The following is a 20,670-nucleotide window of genomic DNA, read 5'->3' as shown; positions in this document are numbered from 1 at the left end:
ACAGACCATATCATAAATTGCATACAGTGTTTTGGTTCATTTTAACTGAGCAAAGTGGACCAACACAAGTGATAACAATGATATGTAAAAGCAAAGTTTAGAAATAGGAAAATGGTGTGGAGATTACATGGATCCATCTTGTCACTTCATGCAACAGTCTGTAGAGCACTAACACGTCTGGCGTAACCTAATCCTAAAACAATTGATGACTACCACGTTACTATGCCAGGAACGGTTACTGATCACTTCATTGACTTCCTTGACACACCATCAGATCCTGCCTGAAGACTCGAGAACTGTAGAATCTACCTTTGTTGCAAGTGGAATAGTAGACATTCCCTGCAAAACGTCTTCTACATGAGCATATGTGGGACACCATTTTGCAACACAGGATAGGCGGTATAGAGCATATTCATATGGAGGGTCAGGAATAGGCATGGAGTAAGTGCATGAACTAGAAGATGCTTCCAGTCATCAGGACCATACTTGGAATGATCTAATGGAATTCTTAAGCATTAAGTATTATTTGTAACAGTTAAGAGTTATAAAAAAAGGTAAAAGTACATTTAAACAGAAATGTAATTCTCTGCCCAACTTTTATGCTATTTCCATTAATCGAAGCCGTATTTTTACAAATCTGGACAATTTCTTATGTGAGAACTGCACTGCAGAGACATTAGCCCAATGAAGTGGTGTGACATTGCCATAATTTCTTGGGGAGCCGCAGGGCTCTCTGATGTTACTAGGCCTCAATGAGGTGTTGGAGTCCATTTGCCTCTGGATTCCTGCAGCTTATCTACTGGTGTCATGTGAACTGTAAAACGTGCACCCTTCTAGCACTAGACAGTGATGTGAGCAGTCCAAGGTAACATGCAGGAAGGTGGTGTGAGGTTGGCAACTCAGAAGTCAACACGGCGCACAATAATAATCAACAATGGAGTGTCTTATCTGTTCTTTCCCCCTGGTGGATACGTCTGATGTTGCCTTGTCCCCCTGATCCTTGAGGGTTCCTTGCTTAATTTGTTCATCTGAGTATAGATTTGGTTTTCCCGTGGCCCCCCCCCCTCCCTCTCAGACCCCCTTTTTATTGACCACCCTAGGGTGGTCCTATGTGGAGTTCCTCTGCTGTGGTTAGACGCCCTTTTAATGTTTTTCGCCTTGCTTTTTGTTTTTCTTTACTTTTGTTGATATTTATGTAAAATAGGGTGTATCCTGACTTCCCTTATGTGCAGCCTGATCTCCTGTCATTTAGCGGAGCCCCTGCGGGCCAGTCATTGTTTTTGAACTGCTTGAACACTTCTGAATACTAGCGGCCGGCCCAGGTGGTTGTAGGCCCGTGCTTGTACCCTTTTTCTCTGCACAATAAAATTTAAAAAAAACAAAACAAAAAAAACCAAAACAATGGAGTGTCTAATCAATGCTTTTATTTACTACGAAAAAGTACTTTATTACACTACTAATTTATACTGCAAAAATGGTTAACATGGAATGCAAGTGTAATGAGGGTATCGTCCCACAGTGTTACTCAGTATACACGGGCAGCGCTAATCGGGAAAAACTTGTTGTGTAGTGATCAGCTTCTTTGTGTTTCCATGACCCAGCGGTCAGTCTCTTTTTGAGCTGTCCTGGCCCTTCAAGAAAATGGCCCCTGCACATGTTTAGTTTCCAATGGCTACTTACATGGGACCCATGTTTCTTGTACCTTTTGCTCTGACTTTATATGCTCCATATATGCACAGGGCCAGCCCAGGTGATTTCTAAGCGGTGTAGATATATTCTGTGCGACACCAATGACAGTAGGTATATTGTGCACAATATCTTACATAGTGGTAGCCTTAAGCATGCTTCATAAGGCTTTCTCAAAAACTGTTAATCCCGGTCATAAACACAGCTTCTTATGGTGATAGAACCTTCATCGATACCAACTCCCGTCTCTGGAACCAAATGCCATGGAGTTTGAGGAATCAATCTAACCTCTTCACCTTCAGGAAATCTTTAAAAAACTGGCTTTTAACGTTTCCATTGTAAGTTTCCATATCAGGTCCATTTCTTTATTGAAAGCAGTGACAAGACGCCCTAAAACAGACACCGTGCTTTACAAAACTTAAATCAGATCCTAATCCATACTGTAACTGCTTTCACAAATGATCATGGCTGCTGGAACATAAGTGGCCTCCTCAGTATGTAAAGCATGCCATTAGCTTACATAATCTAGGGAATATTCATGCAGATTCTAGACTTTTAATGCCTTCTAGGATGGTACTGATGAGAGCAGTGTAGTCATGGAACCAAAGACTTACCATGGAAACCGTGGTTCCATCACTGGTGAGACATGGGACAGCCATTTGCTGGTGTAAGATGCAGTGCCGGATTAAAACCTTTGGAGGCCCTTAGAAAATCGAAATTTTGGGCCCCGCCCTGCAAATTATCTTCTAATACATTTCTAATTTTACCAACCAACGACTTTAATAAACTACTTTTATTACATAAAACTAAACATTGCCAATTATTAATGTTATTAAACAAAAATGATTTGGAAACAATTTGGGAAAGCTTGATTGTAATTTTCTTTCAAGATCAAATCAATATTATTTTGATCTGTTGTTGGGGGACCTCTAAAAGTAGTGGGACCCATAGGCAGTTGCCTACTTTGCCTATTTGGTATTCCAGAACTGGTAAGCTGTAACTGGCTGCAGACAGCTGCGGTCCATACAGGTAAGAGCGGTGAGGCTGGTGGGGCCGGGTGAGTGGGGTTTTCGATGGATGATGACCAGGGAAAAACAATTATTTATTTAATTTTCCCTGGTCATCGTCTGTCGAAAACCCCACCACCCCACCGCTCTTACCTGCCTGGGCCGCGGCTGACCGTAGATTGTGGCACACCTAGCAAGCTCTTTTGCAATCGATTTTCTTCCTCTTGAAGTGGAGGCAAATCCACACAGCCGCAGAGTTTTGCAGATTGATTTTAGCAGTTACTTAAGAGAGAGGTAATGACTTCACAAGGAACATGCGCTTCCTCCTCTGTCGATGCGACCAATGAAGAACTGTCTCGGTTTAAAATCATTCATGGTTCTTTCGACAAGGATTTTAGTTGTTGGTTATTTTTTCATTGAGCTTGATGAATATATTTTGGATATATGATGGATATTGACGAGGCAGAATGGGGAATGAAGAGTCTAGTTATACAATGTACCAATCCGGTGCTGGTTTGCACTTTGGGGGTTTGATCCTGGTAGATGCTGCTGCTGGGAAGGGGTAAATTGAAGGCGCCATGCATCTAATATCCAACAGAAACAGGAGCTACCCTGTGGACTACCAGGAGCCTGACGTACCAGAGACGTTTTAAAGTATGGGCAAAGTGGGCTCTGGCACAGGGACCCAGCCTTTCAGAGAGTCTCCTGATAGAGCCAGCTCTGTTCTACACAGAGCTTTGACCCGATGACCTTGAATAATTCTTGAAACAGGTTGTTTGAAATACCATTTTCGTTTCATTTATTTTTCAATTCAATGTGGGTGATGTGTGAGAGTCTAATACAGACATTTTGCTGAGAAATTTTGTTTTTTGTTTCATGCAACATCCATTAAAATAGTTTTTTTTTTTAGATCAAAACAGGGCCTCACACATGAGAAATGGGAGGGTGCCACAGAGATTGTTTGCAGTAGTATAAGTGAGCTGCTGCTGTGTTACAATATTGAAAACACATCACTATCCATGAATATTAGATGTAAAAACATTTAGAATTTGACAAGTGTGCCTGTGCACTGTCAGTCACCTGGCCAAGGAGGGCATGGAAGAGCTGAAATTAGATCACAAATTCAATACTGTTCTTAACAGGGGCCCCCAAAATACACATGAACCTAGGGTCCTAAAAATCATTAAGATATCCCTTTAACGTACAAAACATAAATACAACTGCTGATAGTGGTATGTTCAGTATATTTCAGGGACATTTAGTTTTAATTTGGTTACATACATGCTGCAGCAGATGGCATTAAACATTCTATAAACTCACAAGAGAACAAATTAGACAATGCAATCATTTCTTCTTCAGAAGATTTTTTTTAAGAGTATAAAAATAATGATTATATATGCATTTAATGACATCATAGGTTAGATATGGGTTCCGCTTGATTTTGCAGGATAAGAAATATTGCAGTGTCGTTTGTACTGAAGAAGAGTGTAAAAAGGACACTTCAACTGAAGTGCCATTGCAAAAAAACTTCTTTCACTGGTCACTGCAAATGTGGGTTCAACATTGGTGCAACATATCCTCACTCTGGTGCCTTTCTCTTGATCTGGCTCACAGTGTGTAGAGTGTTAACCCTCTTTCAGTCCTTACTGGGTGCATCAAGCAGCCATCAGTTCTTTCTGCAGCATCAGTTGCATCCTTATTTCCACCACTCAGCATGAACTCTGTGGTTAATTTATTAGACAAGAAGTGGTGCTTTGCAGGAGGGTGTAACCTTAGTCTGTTGTCCCAGGTGCCCTCGCAGATGATGCATTGGCAGTCTCACGGCGCATGCTGCTGAATCAGCACTTACTTCTGCTTCGCTGCAGCACTGAGGAACCAAAGGCTGCACCAGGGACACCGAGGGAAAGAAAGCTGCAAGAGATGTTTGGGGTTTCCACCACATCCCAGGTATGGACAGTTACAATCCTCCTGGCTATAGGAGTGTCCTTGCTCTCTGTGGATCTGCGCTGGCTGGATACCGACAGAGGCATCAGCGGAGAAACTCAACAACCTCGGAAGCTGAGGGTCAGAAAGTCTATGCAGCAGGTAAGTCAAGCCCTAATATGACAAGCTGATATTGTATTACTTCAAAGGGTATTCCGCTATTCCTTCTTTCTCGTTCTTCTTTTCCTCTATGACCTTATCCTATCCCTTGTATATTTCTCCCCCTTTCAGCCTCCCTCTTTACCCAACACAGGTCAGTCTCAGGTGCTACCCTTCTCCAATGGAACTCACTTCCAGCAGGACTCACAACCCAACCCACCTTACAACTGAACCAGAAGCCTCTAACGACCTCTTGAATAACCATTACAATCATAACATGTAGTCCCACTATGTGACTCTTTCTAGCCTTACTGTGGCTACACCTCCTCTGTGGCTGTACTGCAACCTGCCCTCCACACTCCTCGCTGTACCCTAAAGTTGTGCTTAACAGTGATACTCAAGCAGCCAGTGCTTAATTTGAGCCAGTGGTTTACAGTGCTCAACACCAGCACTTAATCAACAACACCGGCGCTTTTCATGAGCGGCAGTTAAGGACACATCAATTTACGGGGAGATTAAGTGATTTGCCTAAAATCACAGGATGTTGAGCCAATGCCGAGACTCGAACCTGGTTCCCCAGCTTGGAAGTCAGCAGCTCTGGCAGTAACGCTACATCCTTGCCCCACTTTCATGGTTAGCAGTTGGTTCTGTTTTAGGCGGCGCTAACAGGAGAAATGGGCTGGGGCAAGCTGCCTCCTGACGAGAGCCCGGGCACTTTTTACAAATCAACCACTGTAATCAGCCCTGCTATACACAACACACCTTTATGACCACCTTCCTGTCACCATATCACCCTCACCTTCTGTTCTTGCTCCGCTGCTCTTATTTGATCCAGTTTGTATTGCCCTACTAAACTGCACCTCACAAATTTGTGTCTTTCCAATGGCCTGTGGCTCTTAGTTTCTTTGCGTGCTCAATGTAGAATAAATGTATGCAGTTTATTGTAAGGCGCCTACATATTTTACAATACATGAGCGCTACATTTTAAATAAATAAATCAATGCACTTATAAATAACATGTAAATAACTGGAGACACCGCCCCGAGCATTGGATTACCCCAATAACATGTTTCAAATTCAAGATCTATGAAGGGAGGAGGCCGGTGCCTGACTTAATGGGGAAATTTGTTGGATTCATTCCTTGGATGCAGATATGTGTTTCAGACTCAAGTCAATTGGGACACTTGCTTAGTGTGCCTAATACAGAGACCTGCATGCGTAACCACAAAGAGCTTGCTCCATTGGAATATCAATGTTTTGACATTATCCGATAGCAGGGCTTTAAGTGGTCTCAGAACCGGTAGTATTTAAAAATGGACATTAAAGCTGGTCCCTTCCTGTATTCACACAGAGCAATGATCATGTATGCCAGCTGCACTTGTGATTCTCTGCAAATGCGTTGCTAGGGTTGCACTCTATAGAATTTTAGTTTACCCTTAATTATACAGGCCATGCCTCTTTTAAGGACACCTCCTCATCCCCCAAACACACTTTTTTCGTCACACTTAAAGCCCTGCTTGGCAGCCATTTGCAATAAGGAATGCTGCTGGGGAATGATACTAGAGACAGCTAGAAGAAGGTTGGTGCTGGCTGCCAGAATCCTTGGTGGCTTATTTCTATGTGGAAATCTGTAATAAATCTGTTGACTCAAAACCGTCCTCAGCTTCTTCAAGTGGTGATGAGTTGACACACCCCACAGGAGCCAAAAGAGTCCACTTGTTACCGGATCTCTACCGCTGTGCATTGTGTTACTAAACCTCAAGTATCTCTCTGATAGCATATGTGCAAGTGATTATTAAAGGGGCCATCTGGTGAATGCAGGGGCGTCTCCTCCATGTGAGCGGAGGAGCGTCACCCCATTGCTTTCTCCCAGTGCGAGAAGCAGAAACATAAAATGGTATTATTAATACCATTTTATGTTTCTGCTTCTCGCGTTGCGAGAAAGCCGAAGGGTTTGGTTGGTGGCGGGCAGGCAGGCGGTCCTGATCTAGGGCAGGGGAGGAGTGGCTTGCCCACTCTGAGGGCGCTGACTTTTTGGTCGGCCCCAGGACCGACCAAACCAGTCATGCAGCCTACATGAAGAAAATAGCCTCCGCATAGATGCCTGTGTGGTCGGCGACCCAACCAATCACAACGCTGCCATTGAAGCGTTGTGATTTGTTTAGGGGAGGGGATGGAGGCTGTCTGCTTCCTGTAAGGAGCAGAGAAGCAGAGACAACGCGGGACCGGATCTGCCCGGAGAAGGTATGTTCATTTTTAATAAAATCTAAATTAAACCTCCACCGCGCGACCCTCCTGCCCGCAAGTGTGTGAATGTCACAATAGATCTCAAATCTCAAGAATATGTCATCAAACAGCGCAATACTCTAGAAGGGTTATTGCTGGGGGCGGGGCTTGAGAGAAACTAGTGGTTAATTTATGACAAAATAAGTGCAGCGGGTCTCGTCAGGCGGCAGCTTGCACCAGCTCATTTCTCCTGTTTGCGCCCCCTAAAACAGAACCAACTACCAGCCATAAAAGTAGGGTGGGGATGTGGTATAGTGGCCAGAGATGCCTACTTCGGAGCTAGGGAAACAGTTCAAGTCTCAGCCTTAGCTCAACATCCTGTGATTTGGGGCAAACCACTTAATCTTCCCATAAATGAATTTCTCCTTAACCCCTTCGATGCTCATGACGGAACGGTTCCGTCATGAGCATCGGTTGGGCTGTGCTCATGACGGAACCGTTCCGTCATGAGGACAGCCCCCGGGGGAAGCGCTGGCGCTCCCCCCCTTGTGCAGCGATCTTCACCCCCTTTACGGGGGTGGCAGCGGAAGAGCTTCCGCTGCCACCCCCGAGCCCCCCCGAGCCCCCCCACGCTTTCTGATGACGTCAGCGCGCACAGCGCGCGCCGGCGTCATCAGGAAGCGTTGGACGCGCTGGAATCCATTTCTTCCAGCGCGTCCAAGGGAGCAGAGGTAGGTTTTTGTAGTCCGGTGGGGGCCGCGGCGGTGAAATTTGTAGTATTGAGGCATCGGGGGAGAGGAAAGAGTATTTCCTCTCCCCCGATGTCTCAATACAGGGCATTCCTGCTCCACGATCGCGCACAGCGTCGCGATCGTGGAGTAGGGATGCCCCACTAGACACCAGGGATTTGTTATTTCGAATTTGGGAAGCGACCCCTTAGGCAAGGGTCGCTTCCTTGGGGGTAAAAATTTGGCGAAGTCTTTTCTGCCCCCCCTGGGGGCAGATCGGTCCGCTTTCTGCGCGTTTCTGCCCCCAGGGGGGGCAGAAAAGCCCACTAGACACCAGGGATGTCGTTTTTACTATGTAGGAAGCGACCCCTTAGGCAAGGGTCGCTTCCTTGGGGGCAAAATTTTTGGAAGTCTTTTCTGCCCCCCCTGGGGGATCGGTCCGCTTTCTGCGCGTTTCTGCCCCCAGGGGGGGCAGAAAAGCCCACTAGACACCAGGGATGTCGTTTATGCTATGTAGGAAGTGACCCCTTAGGCAAGGGTCGCTTCCTTGGGGGGCCCAATAATTTGAAGACTTTTCTGCCCCCCCTGGGGGCAGATCGGTCTTCTTTCTGCCCGTTTCTGCCCCCAGGGGGGGCAGAAAAGCCCACTAGACACCAGGGATGTCTATTTCGTTATGTAGGAAGCGACCCCTTGGGCAAGGGTCACTTCCTAGGGTGGTAAAGTGATTAGAAGACTTTTCTGCCCCCCCGGGGGCAGATCGGTCGTCTTTCTGCCCGTTTCTGCCCCCAGGGGGGGCAGAAAAGCCCACTAGACACCAGGGATGTCTTTTTCTTTACGTAGGAAGCGACCCCTTGGGCAAGGGTCGCTTCCTTTGCGGCCTAATTATTTAGAATACTTTTCTGCCCCCCCTGGGGGCAGATTGGTCATCTTTCTGTCCGTTTCTGCTCCTAGGGGGGGGGGCAGAAAAGCCCACTAGACACCAGGGATATAAATATTATTGTAGGAAGCGACCCCTTGGGCAAGGGTCGCTTCCTTGGGCCCCTAAATGTTTTGAAGACTTTTCTGCCCCCTCTGTGGGCAGATCGGTTTTATTTTTTTGCCGTTTCTGCTCCCATTGGGGGCAGAAAAGCCCACTAGACACCAGGGAATTAGTTCAATTAGAAATAGAAGTGACCCATCGCTTCCAGGGTGCAATTTGTTATATGTATTTGGCTCACCTGCCCCGGGACTGAATAGCCTTTTTTTTCCTGCTGTTTTCTGCCTGACCTGGCACACAAACCGATTGACCATTTGGGTAGTGACATGGCATGTTATAATGTTTATTGTTATATTTTTTGTGATTTCCAATTGTAATGTTTTTTTTGTTTACTTTTTTGTTCTAGGTGAAGGCTTTTCTTCTGTTCACGTTGACGTTTTGGTTCTGGTGGTTTTGCTGTTTGTGTAGTTTGGTAAGAGACTGTTTTTTTGTACAATGCAAATGTGTTTGATTTCTCTGCCTGTTTTTTTTTGCAAATGGTGTAATAATAGCAGTATGTTTGGTTTTTGAGTTTCAAAAACTTTTTGCATTGGTGCTCGATGTGTATTTTGTTGTCTTGTGAGTAATTTGTTTTTTTTTCTTCTTTCTAGTTTGATATCGTTGGTCTTTGCTGTGTCACTGCAGAGTTTGATTCTGGTGAGTGCAGCTGTCTCTTTTGATTTTGGATTGTATCGTTTTTGAGTACATTGATGTTATTGATATAAGGTACACATTTCTTTACTTACTTGGTTTGCACATTGTTGGTTGTTGTTGACTTGTTTGTGCAGTCTTCTATCTTAGTAGGTATAATGGCTAGCCGCAGGATGACTGCTCAGCAGGTTGTTGGTTTGCTGTTTGAGTCTTCCTCTGATATTGGGTCAGAGACTGACTCTGCTTCTGAGGGAGAGGGGGCAGGGGACGATTCTGGCAGTGAGTTTTCTCTCCGTATGGGGTCATCGGATGATGAAGATACTCTTAGTGCGGATGAAGTGCCTGTGTTAGAGGAGGAGACTGATGTGCCGATAGTGCGGCAAGAGGCATCTGGGCTGCAGCCTGCGGCTGCAAGGCTTCCCGTTGGTGTAGTGCGGCAAGAGACATCTGGGCTGCAGGCTGGGACTGCAAGGCTTCCCGTTGGTGTAGTGCGGCAAGAGGCATCTGGGCTGCAGGCTGGGGCTGCAAGCCTTTCCGTTGGTGTAGTGCGGCAAGAGACATCTGGGCTGCAGGCTGGGGCTGCAAGTCTTCCCGTTGAAAGTGATGACCTCTGGGTTGCCCCTGGCATGGTGCAGCCGGAATTTCCAGAGTTTACTGGTGTTCCAGGGTCTAGAGTGAATACTGAGAACTTTTTGCCTGTAAATTTTTTTCAGTTGTTTATGGACGATGTGTTTTTGGCAGAGATTGTTGAGCAGACTAATTTGTATGCCGAACAGTTTTTGAGGGACAACAGTGCCAGTCTTAAGCCACACTCTAGAGCTACCCGGTGGACTCCCACAAATGTTGAAGAGATGAAGAAGTTCTTGGGTTTAACTTTTTTGATGGGCTTGCTAAGGAAGCCATCATTGGCTTCATATTGGTCTAGCAGTCCCTTGATGGCAACGTCTATTTTTCCGGCAGTCATGACTCGTGACAGGTATTTGCTTCTGCTTCGGATGATGCACTTTGTTGATAATGGTTTAGCGTTGCCACGAGATCACCCTGATTGTGACCGTCTTTTTAAGATTAGGCCTGTCCTTGATCACTTTGTTGATCGATTTTCTGAGATTTATGCCCCTGGTAGAGAAATTGCAGTGGATGAGTCTTTGGTGTTGTTCAAGGGCCGCTTGGTTTTTAGGCAATACATTCCTAGTAAGAGGGCACGCTATGGAATAAAGCTGTATATGCTGTGTGACAGTAGGACTGGATATGTCTCTAATTTCAGGGTGTACACCGGTAAGGAATCTAGGTTTAACCTCCCTGGTTGTCCGTCCACTTTTGGAGTGACTGAGAAAATTGTTTGGGAACTTGGTAGAGGATTTTTTAACAAAGGCCACCATTTATATGTAGATAACTTCTACACTGGTGTGCGGTTGTTCAGGGAATTGGCCAAAGTGGACACTTTTGCTTGTGGCACAGTCCGCTGTAACCGTAAAGGTTTTCCGAAAGAACTTGTTTGTCAAAAGCTTGTGCGGGGACAGTGCAGTGCGTTGCGTTGCCAGGAGCTTCTTGCTGTGAAGTTTACAGACAGGAGAGATGTCTACATGCTGACTTCCATCCATGATGAAAGCACTGCACCTGTGACTGTTTGGGGTCAGGTCGCTGAAGCGCGCAAACCTGTATGTGTTTTAGACTATAATAGGCACATGGGTGGTGTTGACAGAGTAGATCAGAGGTTGGAACCTTACACTGCTCTTCGTAAGGCTTACATTTGGTACAAGAAGTTGGCTATCCATCTTTTCCACTTGGCAATGTTTAATGCTTTTGTTGTGTTCCAGGATTCTTGCCCTGAGTCAAAGATGACTTTTGCTAAGTTTCAGGAGTCTGTAATAGGCAGCCTTGTTGTAGTGGAACAGGCAAGTGTTCCTAGAGTTGGACTGGTGGAGGATGTTGCTAGATTGAAAGAACGCCACTTTCCAGATCACATTCCTCCCACACCCACAAAAGATTTTCCCAGTAGGAGATGTAGAGTCTGTTGGCGAAGAGGTTCGCGGAAGGAGAGTCGTATGTACTGCCCCGATTGTCCCTCTCATCCTGCACTGTGTCTCTCTGCTTGTTTCCGAGCGTACCACACGCGTAAAAACTTCTGGGAAGATTCATGAGTGGTAAAGTGAACTGCCTGGTCTGTATTCTTTGGAAAATGTGATTCTGTTTCAAGGTTGGTGTTAGTGCAATGTATTTAGTTGCTGATTTTCTGTTAGAAGATTTGTATCTATTTGCAATTTGTTTGTGTTTTTATTTTTTTCTAAAAAAATCCAAAATGTGATGGCGGTGTGTGTAGGCTTGCGCTTGGCTGTTGGTGTGTGTGGACTGGCACTTGGTTGGTGGTGTGCGTGGAATGGTGCTTGGCTGACGGTGTGCGTGGACTGGCGGTGTGCATGGACTGGCGGTGTGCGTGGACTGGTGCGTGGCTGGTGGTGTGCGTGGAATGGTGCTTGGCTGGCGGTGTGCGTGGAATGGTGCTTGGCTGGTGGTGTGCGTGGAATGGTGCTTGGCTGGCGGTGTGCGTGGACTGGTACTTGGCTGGCGGTGTGTGTGGACTGGTGGTGTGTGCGGACTGGTGTTTGGCTGGTGGTGTCCGTGGACTGGAGCTTGGCTGGTGGTGTCCGTGGACTGGAGCTTGTCTGGTGGTGTGTGTGGACTGGAGCTTGGCTGGCGGTGTGCGTGGAATGGTGCTTGTCTGGTGGTGTCCGTGGACTGGAGCTTGGCTGGCGGTGTAGGTGGATTGGCGATTGGCTGCCGGTGTGCCTGGACTGGCGATTGGATGGCGGTGTGCCTGGACTGGCGCTTGGCTAGCGGTGTGCGTGGACTGGCGTTTGGCTAGCGGTGTGTGTCGACTGGTGCTTGGCTGGCTGTGTGTGAGTAGTGACTTTCTGCTGGTCACTACACACACTGCTAGCTGAGTGCCACTCCACGCAATCCTTCAGCCTGTGTAGTTGCTGTGTCTGGATTGTGGGCGTGTGAAAGTGATGGGCCCTTGAATGGCGCTGTGTGCTGGTGTGAGTTTTGTTATGTGATGGGCCCGCGGCTGGCGGTGTGAATGGTTTTGTATGTCTCACACGTATGAAAGGTGTATGAATGGCCTGTAAAGAGGTTGGTGCCTTGTCGTGGCTTTAGAGCTCACGAGCTGTGAGTCAATGGTTCAGTTTCTTGCCCTTTCAATTATTACCAGTGCATTTCATGTTTTGTGAAATCACTTGGTAATACAATTTTATCTACTGAACCATCACTCACCCTCGTGCCAAATCCAACCAGTATGTGTGTGTGCTTGCGGGTTAGATGACTGTGCAGTAATATTTGTCTTTCTGAAGCAGGGTGTACCTTGTCCCTTTTTGGTGATTTTTGTACTGTGTTGCTTTTGTACCTGGTGGTGCGAATGGTCTTGTTTGTATCACGTATGAAAGGTGTGTGAATGGCCTGTACAGTGGTTGGTGCCTTGACGTGGCTTTACAGCTCACGAGCTGCAAGTCATTGGTTTGGTTTTTTGTGAATTTAATTATTTACAGTGCATTTCATTTTTGTGAAATCTCTTGTTAATAAAATTTAATACACTGAACCATGACTTGCCCTCGTGCCAAATCCAACCAGTATGTGTGTGTGTTTGAGGAATAGATGGTTGTGCAGGAATCTTTGTCTTTTGTTTCTCTGCCAAGGTACACTTTCCATGTAAGAATAACCCACCAACTGTAGATATTGTCGAAAACCCTTGGGAGTTCATGGTGATGTCTCTCTAGTGATTTGAAAAATATTTTTTATCCCCATTGTCCTGTAAACCTCAAATTGTCTGCCACATTTTCTTTGCAGTATTATTCCTAAATTCTCACGCTGTAGTAACAATAGGTAATCTGGTTTTGCAAGGGGGGTTACTTTGGTTTTTTGCCCAGGGCTCGGCGGCCATCTAGGGAAACCTTTCAAACCCACGCATTTCTGAAAACTAGACACCCGGCGGCTTCCAGGGAGGTATGGCTTGTGTGGATCCCCCAACGTTTCCTTACCCAGAATCCCCTGCAATCCTCATTTTTTGCCCAAAAAATCACTTTTTTCACACATTTTGGGGTGGGAAAGTAGTGGCATCACCGGGCTCACACAAATTTACCACCACCCAGCGTTCCCCCAGGTCTCCCGGTAAAAATGGTGCCTCACTTGTGTGGGAGGCCCAAGTACCCGCGGCAGGCAAGGGCCCCAAACGTAGTGAGGCGACATCAAGATGGCCTATCGCCAAACCACCTGGTTTTGCAAGGGGGGTCACTTTGGTTTTTGGCCCGGTGCGCGGCGGCCATCTAGGGAAACCTACCAAACCCAGGCATTTTTGAAAACTAGACACCCGGCGGCTTCCAGGGAGGTATGGCTTGCGTGGATCCCCCAACGTTTCCTTACCCAGAATCCCCTGCAAACCTCAATTTTTGCTCAAAAAATCACTTTTTTCACACATTTTGGGGTGGGAAAGTAGTGGCATCACCGGGCTCACACAAATTTACCACCACCCAGCGATCCCCCAGGTCTCCCGGTAAAAATGGTGCCTCACTTGTGTGGGAGGCCCAAGTACCCGCGGCAGGCAAGGGCCCCAAACGTAGTGAGGCGACATCAAGATGGCCTATCGCCAAACCACCTGGTTTTGCAAGGGGGGTCACTTTGGTTTTTGGCCCGGTGCGCGGCGGCCATCTAGGGAAACCTACCAAACCCAGGCATTTTTGAAAACTAGACACCCGGCGGCTTCCAGGGAGGTATGGCTTGCGTGGATCCCCCAACGTTTCCTTACCCAGAATCCCCTGCAAACCTCATTTTTTGCTCAAAAAATCACTTTTTTCACACATTTTGGGGTGGGAAAGTAGTGGCATCACCGGGCTCACACAAATTTACCACCACCCAGCGTTCCCCCAGGTCTCCCGGTAAAAATGGTGCCTCACTTGTGTGGGAGGCCCAAGTACCCGCGGCAGGCAAGGGCCCCAAACGTAGTGAGGCGACATCAAGATGGCCTATCGCCAAACCACCTGGTTTTGCAAGGGGAGTCACTTTGGTTTTTGGCCCGGTGCGCGGCGGCCATCTAGGGAAACCTACCAAACCCAGGCATTTTTGAAAACTAGACACCCAGCGGCTTCCAGGGAGGTATGGCTTGCGTGGATCCCCCAACGTTTCCTTACCCAGAATCCCCTGCAAACCTCATTTTTTGCTCAAAAAATCACTTTTTTCACACATTTTGGGGTGGGAAAGTAGTGGCATCACCGGGCTCACACAAATTTACCACCACCCAGCGTTCCCCCAGATCTCCCGGTAAAAATGGTGCCTCACTTGTGTGGGAGGCCCAAGTACCCGCGGCAGGCAAGGGCCCCAAACGTAGTGAGGCAACATCAAAATGGCCTATCGCCAAACCACCTGGTTTTGCAAGGGGGGTCACTTTGGTTTTTGGCCCGGTGCGCGGCGGCCATCTAGGGAAACCTACCAAACCCAGGCATTTTTGAAAACTAGACACCCGGCGGCTTCCAGGGAGGTATGGCTTGCGTGGATCCCCCAACGTTTCCTTACCCAGAATCCCCTGCAAACCTCAATTTTTGCTCAAAAAATCACTTTTTTCACACATTTTGGGGTGGGAAAGTAGTGGCATCACCGGGCTCACACAAATTTACCACCACCCAGCGTTCCCCCAGGTCTCCCGGTAAAAATGGTGCCTCATTTGTGTGGGAGGCCCAAGTACCCGCGGCAGGCAAGGGCCCCAAACGTAGTGAGGCGACATCAAGATGGCCTATCGCCAAACCACCTGGTTTTGCAAGGGGGGTCACTTTGGTTTTTGGCCCGGTGCGCGGCGGCCATCTAGGGAAACCTACCAAACCCAGGCATTTTTGAAAACTAGACACCCGGCGGCTTCCAGGGAGGTATGGCTTGCGTGGATCCCCCAACGTTTCCTTACCCAGAATCCCCTGCAAACCTCAATTTTTGCTCAAAAAATCACTTTTTTCACACATTTTGGGGTGGGAAAGTAGTGGCATCACCGGGCTCACACAAATTTACCACCACCCAGCGTTCCCCCAGGTCTCCCGGTAAAAATGGTGCCTCACTTGTGTGGGAGGGCCAAGTACCCGCGGCAGGCAAGGGCCCCAAACGTAGTGAGGCGACATCAAGATGGCCTATCGCCAAACCACCTGGTTTTGCAAGGGGGGTCACTTTGGTTTTTGGCCCGGTGCGCGGCGGCCATCTAGGGAAACCTACCAAACCCAGGCATTTCTGAAAACTAGACACCCGGCGGCTTCCAGGGAGGTATGGCTTGCGTGGATCCCCCAACGTTTCCTTACCCAGAATCCCCTGCAAACCTCATTTTTTGCTCAAAACATCACTTTTTTCACACATTTTGGGGTGGGAAAGTAGTGGCATCACCGGGCTCACACAAATTTACCACCACCCAGCGTTCCCCCAGGTCTCCCGGTAAAAATGGTGCCTCACTTGTGTGGGAGGCCCAAGTACCCGCGGCAGGCAAGGGCCCCAAACGTAGTGAGGCGAGATCAAGATGGCCTATCGCCAAACCACCTGGTTTTGCAAGGGGGTCACTTTGGTTTTTGGCCCGGTGCGCGGCGGCCATCTAGGGAAACCTACCAAACCCAGGCATTTTTGAAAACTAGACACCCGGCGGCTTCCAGGGAGGTATGGCTTGCGTGGATCCCCCAACGTTTCCTTACCCAGAATCCCCTGCAAACCTCATTTTTTGCTCAAAAAATCACTTTTTTCGCACATTTTGGGGTGGGAAAGTAGTGGCATCACCGGGCTCACACAAATTTACCACCACCCAGCGTTCCCCCAGGTCTCCCGGTAAAAATGGTGCCTCACTTGTGTGGGAGGCCCAAGTACCCGCGGCAGGCAAGGACAACAAACGTAGTGAGGCAACATCAACATTGCCTATCCCAAATGTCGCCTCACTACGTTTGTTGTCCTTGCCTGCCGCGGGTACTTGGGCCTCCCACACAAGTGAGGCACCATTTTTACCGGGAGACCTGGGGGAACGCTGGGTGGTGTTAAATTTGTGTGAGCCCGGTGATGCCACTACTTTCCCACCCCAAAATGTGTGAAAAAAGTGATTTTTTGAGCAAAAATTGAGGTTTGCAGGGGATTCTGGGTAAGGAAACGTTGGGGGATCCACGCAAGCCATACCTCCCTGGAAGCCGCCGGGTGTCTAGTTTTCAAAAATGCCTGGGTTTGGTAGGTTTCCCTAGATGGCCGCCGCGCACCGGGCCAAAAACCAAAGTGACCCCCCTTGCAAAACCAGGTGGTTTGGCGATAGGCCATCTTGATGTCGCCTCACTACGTTTGGGGCCCTTGCCTGCCGCGGGTACTTGGGCCTCCCACACAAGTGAGGCACCATTTTTACCGGGAGACCTGGGGGAACGCTGGGTGGTGGTAAATTTGTGTGAGCCCGGTGATGCCACTACTTCCCCACCCCAAAATGTGTGAAAAAAGTGATTTTTTGAGCAAAAATTGAGGTTTGCAGGGGATTCTGGGTAAGGAAACGTTGGGGGATCCACGCAAGCCATACCTCCCTGGAAGCCGCCGGGTGTCTAGTTTTCAAAAATGCCTGGGTTTGGTAGGTTTCCCTAGATGGCCGCCGCGCACCGGGCCAAAAACCAAAGTGACCCCCCTTGCAAAACCAGGTGGTTTGGCGATAGGCCATCTTGATGTCGCCTCACTACGTTTGGGGCCCTTGCCTGCCGCGGGTACTTGGGCCTCCCACACAAGTGAGGCACCATTTTTACCGGGAGACCTGGGGGAACGCTGGGTGGTGGTAAATTTGTGTGAGCCCGGTGATGCCACTACTTTCCCACCCCAAAATGTGTGAAAAAAGTGATTTTTTGAGCAAAAAATGAGGTTTGCAGGGGATTCTGGGTAAGGAAACGTTGGGGGATCCACGCAAGCCATACCTCCCTGGAAGCCGCCGGGTGTCTAGTTTTCAAAAATGCCTGGGTTTGGTAGGTTTCCCTAGATGGCCGCCGCGCACCGGGCCAAAAACCAAAGTGACCCCCCTTGCAAAACCAGGTGGTTTGGCGATAGGCCATCTTGATGTCGCCTCACTACGTTTGGGGCCCTTGCCTGCCGCGGGTACTTGGGCCTCCCACACAAGTGAGGCACCATTTTTACCGGGAGACCTGGAGGAACGCTGGGTGGTGGTAAATTTGTGTGAGCCCGGTGATGCCACTACTTTCCCACCCCAAAATGTGTGAAAAAAGTGATTTTTTGAGCAAAAAATGAGGTTTGCAGGGGATTCTGGGTAAGGAAACGTTGGGGGATCCACGCAAGCCATACCTCCCTGGAAGCCGCCGGGTGTCTAGTTTTCAGAAATGCGTGGGTTTGCTAGGTTTCCCTAGGTGCCGGCAGGGCTAGGGTACAAAATCTACAGCTAGTCACTTTGCCAAAAAAAGGGTCATTTTTCGCTGCAAAACCACGTTGCGTTTTGCGCCGTTTCCTGTCGCGGGCACTAGGCCGACCCGCACAAGTGAGGTACCATTTTTCTCGTAGGACTTTGGGGAACGCAGGGTGGGTGGAAATTTGTGGATCCACGCAGATTCCAGAACTTTCCATCACAGAAATGTGGGGAAAATGTGTTTTTTTTGTCAATTTTTTACGTTTGCAAGGGATTCTGGGTAACAGACCATGGTGGGAGGCAGTCAAGTCACCCCATCCTGGATTCCCCTGGGTGTCTAGTTTTCAGAAATGTATAGGTTTGCTAGGTTTCCCTAGGTGCCGGCAGGGCTAGGGTACAAAATCTACAGCTAGTCACTTTGCCAAAAAAGGGTCATTTTTCACTGCAAAACCACGTTGCGTTTTGCGCCGTTTCCTGTCGCGGGCACTAGGCCGACCCGCACAAGTGAGGTACCATTTTTCTCGTAGGACTTTGGGGAACGCGGGGTGGGTGGAAATTTGTGGATCCACGCAGGTTCCAGAACTTTCCATCACAGAAATGTGGGGAAAATGTGTTTTTTTTTTCAATTTTTTACGTTTGCAAGGGATTCTGGGTAACAGACCATGGTGGGAGGCAGTCAAGTCCCCCCATCCTGGATTCCCCTGGGTGTCTAGTTTTCAAAAATGTATAGGTTTGCTAGGTTTCCCTAGGTGCCGGCAGGGCTAGGGTACAAAATCTACAGCTAGTCACTTTGCCAAAAAAAGGGACATTTTTCACTGCAAAACCACGTTGCGTTTTGCGCCGTTTCCTGTCGCGGGCACTAGGCCGACCCGCACAAGTGAGGTACCATTTTTCTCGTAGGACTTTGGGGAACGCAGGGTGGGTGGAAATTTGTGGATCCACGCAGGTTCCAGAACTTTCCATCACAGAAATGTGGGGAAAATGTGTTTTTTTTTTCAATTTTTTACGTTTGCAAGGGATTCTGGGTAACAGACCATGGTGGGAGGCAGTCAAGTCACCCCATCCTGGATTCCCCTGGGTGTCTAGTTTTCAAAAATGTATAGGTTTGCTAGGTTTCCCTAGGTGCCGGCAGGGCTAGGGTACAAAATCTACAGCTAGTCACTTTGCCAAAAAAAGGGACATTTTTCACTGCAAAACCACGTTGCGTTTTGCGCCGTTTCCTGTCGCGGGCACTAGGCCGACCCGCACAAGTGAGGTACCATTTTTCTCGTAGGACTTTGGGGAACGCAGGGTGGGTGGAAATTTGTGGATCCACGCAGGTTCCAGAACTTTCCATCACAGAAATGTGGGGAAAATGTGTTTTTTTTTTCAATTTTTTATGTTTGCAAGGGATTCTGGGTAACAGACCATGGTGGGAGGCAGTCAAGTCACCCCATCCTGGATTCCCCTGGGTGTCTAGTTTTCAAAAATGTATAGGTTTGCTAGGTTTCCCTAGGTGCCGGCAGGGCTAGGGTACAAAATCTACAGCTAGTCACTTTGCCAAAAAAAGGGTCATTTTTCACTGCAAAACCACGTTGCGTTTTGCGCCGTTTCCTGTCGCGGGCACTAGGCCGACCCGCACAAGTGAGGTACCATTTTTCTCGTAGGACTTTGGGGAACGCAGGGTGGGTGGAAATTTGTGGATCCACGCAGGTTCCAGAACTTTCCATCACAGAAATGTGGGGAAAATGTGGTTTTTTTTTCAATTTTTTACGTTTGCAAGGGATTCTGGGTAACAGACCATGGTGGGAGGCAGTCAAGTCCCCCCATCCTGGATTCCCCTGGGTGTCTAGTTTTCAAAAATGTATAGGTTTGCTAGGTTTCCCTAGGTGCCGGCAGGGCTAGGGTACAAAATCTACAGCTAGTCACTTTGCCAAAAAAAGGGTCATTTTTCACTGCAAAACCACGTTGCGTTTTGCGCCGTTTCCTGTCGCGGGCACTAGGCCGACCCGCACAAGTGAGGTACCATTTTTGTCGTAGGACTTTGGGGAACGCGGGGTGGGTGGAAATATGTGGATCCACGCAGATTCCAGAACTTTCCATCACAGAAATGTGGGGAAAATGTGTTTTTTTGTCAATTTTTTACGTTTGCAAGGGATTCTGGGTAACAGACCATGGTGGGAGGCAGTCAAGTCACCCCATCCTGGATTCCCCTGGGTGTCTAGTTTTCAGAAATGTATAGGTTTGCTAGGTTTCCCTGGGTGCCGGCAGGGCTAGGGTACAAAATCTACAGCTAGTCACTTTGCCAAAAAAAGGGTCATTTTTCACTGCAAAACCACGTTGCGTTTTGCGCCGTTTCCTGTCGCGGGCACTAGGCCGACCCGCACAAGTGAGGTACCATTTTTCTCGTAGGACTTTGGGGGACGCGGGGTGGGTGGAAATTTGTGGATCCACGCAGATTCCAGAACTTTCCATCACAGAAATGTGGGGAAAATGTGTTTTTTTTGTCAATTGTTTACGTTTGCAAGGGATTCTGGGTAACAGACCATGGTGGGAGGCAGTCAAGTCACCCCATTCTGGATTCCCCTGGGTGTCTAGTTTTCAGAAATGTATAGGTTTGCTAGGTTTCCCTAGGTGCCGGCAGGGCTAGGGTACAAAATCTACAGCTAGTCACTTTGCCAAAAAAAGGGTCATTTTTCACTCCAAAACCACATTGCGTTTTGCGCCGTTTCCTGTCGCGGGCACTAGGCCGACCCGCACAAGTGAGGTACCATTTTTCTCGTAGGACTTTGGGGAACGCGGGGTGGGTGGAAATTTGTGGATCCATGCAGATTCCAGAACTTTCCATCACAGAAATGTGGGGAAAATGTGTTTTTTTTGTCAATTTTTTACGTTTGCAAGGGATTCTGGGTAACA

General features: G+C 48.1%; 1 protein-coding gene across 2 annotated transcripts in view; it reads right to left on the bottom strand.

The window, feature by feature from the left end:
* The window catches only part of LOC146856955 (FXYD domain-containing ion transport regulator 6-like), a 287,847-nt gene that overhangs the window by 114,874 nt on the left and 152,303 nt on the right, over positions 1–20,670 (bottom strand). The gene's annotated exons all lie outside the window — the stretch shown is intronic.

The sequence above is a fragment of the Triturus cristatus genome, chromosome 3_2 (assembly GCF_964204655.1).
Source record: "Triturus cristatus chromosome 3_2, aTriCri1.1, whole genome shotgun sequence".
NCBI lineage: Eukaryota > Metazoa > Chordata > Amphibia > Caudata > Salamandridae > Triturus > Triturus cristatus.
Note: the sequence above shows the minus strand (reverse complement) of the source record. Positions and strands in the feature narration are given on the sequence as shown.